The sequence below is a fragment of the Halictus rubicundus genome, chromosome 1, assembly GCF_050948215.1.
Source record: "Halictus rubicundus isolate RS-2024b chromosome 1, iyHalRubi1_principal, whole genome shotgun sequence".
In the NCBI taxonomy this organism is placed as follows: Eukaryota; Metazoa; Arthropoda; class Insecta; order Hymenoptera; family Halictidae; genus Halictus; species Halictus rubicundus.
The window spans coordinates 17,813,962-17,819,789 of NC_135149.1; the positions used below are offsets into that span (position 1 = coordinate 17,813,962).

Consider the following 5,828-nt stretch of genomic DNA (forward strand, 5'->3'; position numbering starts at 1 on the left):
TACATTCACAACCACTAATATTCTATACATGTACATTTTCCTACATTCTCTGTCATCTGTAAAACAATACCTTAACGCTTCGTGATTTGTGAACGAAACAAATATAAATGGAAATTTGCATTAACGATGCGACAACATAATATTTTTCTTTTGCAATATACGTATGTATATGATGTGTGCATCATCAAGTCCGTATGCGTTACAAGAACCGATCATATTAATAACTTATATGACGTGTTCGTAACAGGACGTATCAGATTGTCTATAGAAATGACGGGGCGCAATTTTTGCTCTTTGTACTTAATTATGGCTATTTCTTTAGTCTGCTGGTGAACGAGCGAAACGGCACGTATACCACTCTCCGTATCATCTGTCTTACCTGGCGTTCGTCACGTACCTACCAGGAAAACCCCTAAAATGAACCCTTTAAATTACCTTAGCCGACCCGACACTAATCGGCTAATAAACGAAACCTATCGTTCTTAACCCCTTCCCGTACTTTAACAAGTCTGACTCGTGATGAAGATTTTGGCACAAACGTAAACATCACGAGTAGGACTCGTGGACTGAAAATCTGCCAAATGTACACATCACGAGTCAGAGTCGTGGAGTGATTTACAAAGGACTGTATCACAGGTATTTACATTTCGGCTAGTATTGCAATTGTTTTCGAGCATCACTCTGGTCTGTTTACCGCGCATTGATCCCTACCGTTTGGGCCCGGATTTCGTCGAACTAAATGGCACGGGAAGAGGTTAAATCTCTGATTGTAAATGCAATGTACTCATCACTGATACACCCCCTAATTCTTAGGGGGTCATAAATGCATAAAATCTACAGTGTATTGACCATATTCAAAATCAGTTCTTTAAGCCCTTCTTTAAACCGCGGGAAAAAATATACGCCACCAGCTAATTAATTTAATTTAATTAATATCTCAAGCTTCACCATTCCTTACAGCAAAGCTGTTCAGCGTCCGCCCATACGGGCAGCGATTTTGTTGCCCTTGTACACAGAACGGCGGGCACGAAGCCACGCCCCTGCGGGCAAAGCTGCATGACTTGTCACACGCATTATCACAGCTACGTGGCAAGCTATGGCTGTGCTACGGCCTATCCCCACTCCGCTGAGTCACTTGCCTGTAGCTTTGCCCACGGGCATCGGCGGACGCCCTAGCTCGCTTATGGACATGTTGAGCACAGTGTCGCCAGATGAGGGGAGGTTGCACGAATTGAGGGGAAAAAGTTACCCTCTCTCTGTCAGTATGCAAGACAGAGACGAAACGCGTCACGTGACCGGGCCGTGGAGGAAGCATGGGGAAATAGCGCGGTAGAAGGGGAAATTAGAGTGGGGGAACAAGTCTTGATCGATTGAACAAGATTGAACAAAGCCTTGCGTTTGATCCAGTTTTTTATAAAATCATCATAACTGGACTGCGGATTTTTATGCAAAATAAAAATTGTCTGCATCAATGACATGAAAGGAGAGTTACAGAAAAATTGATAATTTCAATAGGTTGAACGTGCCAGTAATATTAAATTCATCTGATGCTTCTATTTCGTGATTATCCTATCCATTTCTGCCATAAACGGCGACAACCAAACAACAATCGTTTCTCTCCTCTCTCTTTCAACCGTTTCCACGAATTGTTTTTAGGATTCAGTATGAAGATACGGTTCGGGGGGAGGGTAAATCGCCACGCAATAAATTCTTGATACCCGATTCAACCATTCTCTCTCTCTCTCTCTCTCTCTCTCTCTCTCTCTCTCTCTCTCTCTCTCTGTGTGTGTGTGTGTGTGTGTGTGTGTGTGTGTGTGTGTGTCTCTCTTTCTCTTTCTCGCTTTTTCCCTCTTTTTTTCTGAAGATCGCGCGCGCTTGACTGATCTGTTTTTCTTTTTAGGCAGCTTTCTATGTCAACCGGATTGCATCACCAGCGAAACGTAAAACGGGGGAAATTTCGAGCTCGCATATTTTTACGCGAGAAACTGCGCTTCACCGGGATATCGAGTTTCGATTAGGTGGTTCCGCAACACCGCGATATCTCGAAGCCTCGGAGGAGACACGAGGGTAGGGCGGCCGACAACGAATTCCGCCGATAAACATTTGCAACAGCCACGCGGCCCGGCAGCGTTTTGTAACCGATAGGGCGTACATGAATCACGACTCTGTCACCACGCGGATCTACCCCCTACTTAAACCTGATTCAGTAGACTACCAGTGTGTGATCGGTAGACTGAGGATGTCGTGTGATCGCTTTCAAATTTTATTTGCGGGTGTAGGCTTAACATTCTATTAGGATGCTACTAGGAATTGTTCAATGGGATTTTTTAAACATTTTTTCGTGTTGCGTGCACGCATGGTTTTAGCTTCATTAAGAAGGGACGTGGAGATTATCATTTTTCTTTAGGGGCTTCCTTCAATTTTTATTTTTGCTGTTTCGGTACGAAATTATCATTTTACTGAATTTAAATTGTATATGGGGTGAGGCTGTAGCAGATGCTAGTAAGGATTGTTCACTAGTAGTTTGTAACCATTTTTAGACGCTGAAAGTGCATAAGATTTTATCATTCATTATGCAGGGTCATGAACAGTAGAAATTAATGATCAAGTGTTGAGAACTTCGTAACCCTCAAATTCAAAACAGTACATACAAAGAATTTAAAAATACTGTTGTATTGTATTCAACTGTGTAAAGTTATCTAGAGAAGAGATACATATGTAGCTCCTGCGTCTTGCAATTAATGCAGACAATTTTTATTCTGCATAGGAATTCACAGTCACCTACTCATTTTTGTGATAAGTATATCAAATCCGCAGTCTACTTAGAAGCAGCACAAAATTGTTTAACCCCCCTCCCTCTCAACAAATTCATAAAAGATCTTCGAAGAGAGCCAAAGACGAACGATTCCGATCGATCAGGATTAAGGGTAGTTCCCGAAGTTCGCGGAACGAAACCTTAGATGCGGATCTCGAGTTTCGCATTGAATATGATCCATCGAGCAACCGCCGACAATATGGGATCGAGTGATCTATAAAATTTCGGCGATACGCAGGGGTGCAAAATTCGCCAGCCGCAAGATGACAAAGCGTTATTCGAATCCGCGCGAAGAAGCGTTTCGGCGTTCCCGACCCGGTGCTGCGCGCCGTGGAAAATTTTCAGAAGTCGAACCTCCTAAACACGTGGAATCTAAAGGACGTAACAATAGCGCCGAATTAGCGAGAAACCCGGTTCGATCTTGTAATATTATCGAGGCCGGCGAAATCGATTACGAATCGAACGAAAGTCGTTACGCGGCGAATTAGCGGCCTTGCTCGTGCCTCAATGCTGGGGCGTCTAATCGCCACGAAAATGATGAATCTACGAAACTAACAAGAAAATCAGCACAATTGCGACAGAACTATTGGCTCGATTTATGCATCGCTTTGATAAATCGCATGGGCTTTCGATCCAGTGGTATCAGTTTTCTTGTTTCTACCGTGCAGATTGAAATTACTCAGTTACTTTTATTTTTGCTATTCTTTTTGGTAAACTAGAGGGATTTATCAGGTCAAAAGACGAACCTTTCTCGTGTATTTTCATGGATAAATATTTAAAAAATACTATGGAGTATCTATTCTCCGTGAGATTTCTTTGAGTTGATCTTTTGCTTCTTCTAAATGAAAAGACTGAAATTTCTCGGATGGAAATTAATTTATTTTCCCAGTGCAGTCATTGAGGGATATTTTTTAAAATTTTTCTAAATTATCTTGGATGCATGTTTGTGTGATACTTCTTGTTTTAATCGTTTATTGAAACTATGGTCTACGTCTACGGAGATGTGGAAAACCATCGGCGTATTCAGATCAGGCGCTTAGAAAAATATTCACATTAAATTACAAAATGAATTGCTCAAGCTGCAAATTTTTTAATATGTTCTCTGGAACACAATCTACATATGATAAAAATGTTTATAAATTTTTATCCAGTTGTTTAGTTCTTAAAATTGTTTAAAGAAGAACGTATTCTTTAAACAAATGTTTTGGGCGTAATTAAGGCGGAAAAATACATACTAAATTAGTAAAATAGTAAATTAGATTTTTTTTATTCATACTAAATTGAAAAATGAATTTTCCAGGCTGCAAATTTTTTAATATATTCTCTGGATCACAATCTGAATATGATAAAAGTGTTATGAATTTATATCCAGCCGTTTAGTTATAAAAATTGTTTAAAGAGGCACGTCTTTTTGAAACGAATGTTCCAAGCGTAGCTTGTTGATCGTTAGCGCTTTTTATTTTGGATTCAGCTAATGGGGATTCTACGATTAGAAATCAACCTACGCAAACTCAAAAAAAGAGCGCGCTAAGGCCAGACCTCCTCTAGAATATAAATAGGGAAAAGCCGGCGCGTTGAAGAGACGGTAACGTTTGATTTACATGGTACATTTAGTCGGCGGCAGGCAATCTGCCAACGGAATATTATGCTACTTATTTTCAATGCCGGTGCTTGTGTTACTGATCGGCACCACTCAAAATATATCGTTTACTATTTCGTTCACCGCCCACAAGAAAATTGTGCATGACGCTTGCGAAATTCGACGGAGATTAGGGAAACTGATGCGGGGGCTACAATTATGCTCGGAAAACGGCATTGTTGCTAACAATGTGGCAGAAAATCGATTGTAAAGCATCTCAGAAACTGTTTGACCAAAATGTTGCAAAAGAGTTTGACTGAATTTTGTAAACCTTCACTTTTTATTATTCATTTAAAGTACGAAGGGTGGGTGATTTTGTGAATTTAATGATTCACTGAAATTTACTCGCATTATTGATTTTAATTGACAATTCTTAATAAATATTAATAAATTATGCCGTTCCGGTAGTGCACGTCCTCCTTAATTAGCAAATATTTTGCCACAGCGATTTAAGATTAATTTCTTGGATTTTTATTCTTGTTCATTCAATTTGTTTTTTATTCTTGTTCATTCAAACTTGACACTTTCTTTTACAGGAAAACTAGAAATGACTCATTTTAGAGAAATGTCTCTAATCAAATCTGCAGTTGCGATGACCACTAATTTTGCAGGATTGAAAAAATGTTGACAATTGTTCGACTGATTCATAAAATAAATAGGTAAGTAGAAAAATAAGTGAGCGAAGAATACCGAAGTAATGAAGTTTAAACGTCAATAGAAGGGATCATCGGTGCAAGTGAATGATGAAGGGACGCGTGCACACCGATTCCATGCTGAAGATCACGTACTCAAACTCGGTACTAGGAATTCTACGTCGGCCGGTTATCGTGAGTCCCTAATGTCGCTACATCATCCACAAAGATCGGAGACGTTCTCCGAAAAAGAAGAACCGCGATCTGTGCGCGATTAGGGAGAACTTCGCTGCGTTCTGCCGAGTTAGGTCAAGGGAGGAAGCGTTCCAGCGATAGTGGAAATTACCGGTGATGTTGCAATCTCTTGCATAGTCGTAAATACCTACCGATTATTGTTATCGTCCTCGTTAAACAGAGTCCAGACTTCTGAATGGAAAGCCTAAGCAACTCGTCGATTTTCTCCGACAACTTTTCAATGAGTTGCAATAGCCAAATATTATTTAATTAAACTGTGGATCAACTGTCGTAGTTTTTAATGAGCTACTCGCTCAATTTTCGGGTAGTATAGTGTAATTGTCAAAAATGATTTCATTAGAGGTACAAAGATTTTAGTTGTTAATGGGTCGCTACTCAAAACTTTTATTCTTAATAGTAATTCTGTAATAGCCGAAAATTATTTGACAAATTTGTACAACAATTGTTGTGGGTGTTAACAGATTGAACACATCCATTTTTAGGAAAA

General features: G+C 39.8%; 1 long non-coding RNA gene across 1 annotated transcript; it reads left to right on the forward strand.

Annotated features, from left to right (window-relative positions):
- The first annotated feature begins 1,857 nt into the window (after positions 1 to 1,857).
- LOC143355969 (uncharacterized) lies at positions 1,858 to 5,563 on the forward strand. The gene is made up of 3 exons (XR_013082590.1): positions 1,858 to 2,067; positions 4,991 to 5,113; positions 5,173 to 5,563. It is a non-coding gene; the product is annotated as an uncharacterized LOC143355969 (long non-coding RNA).
- The last annotated feature ends 265 nt before the right edge of the window (positions 5,564 to 5,828 follow it).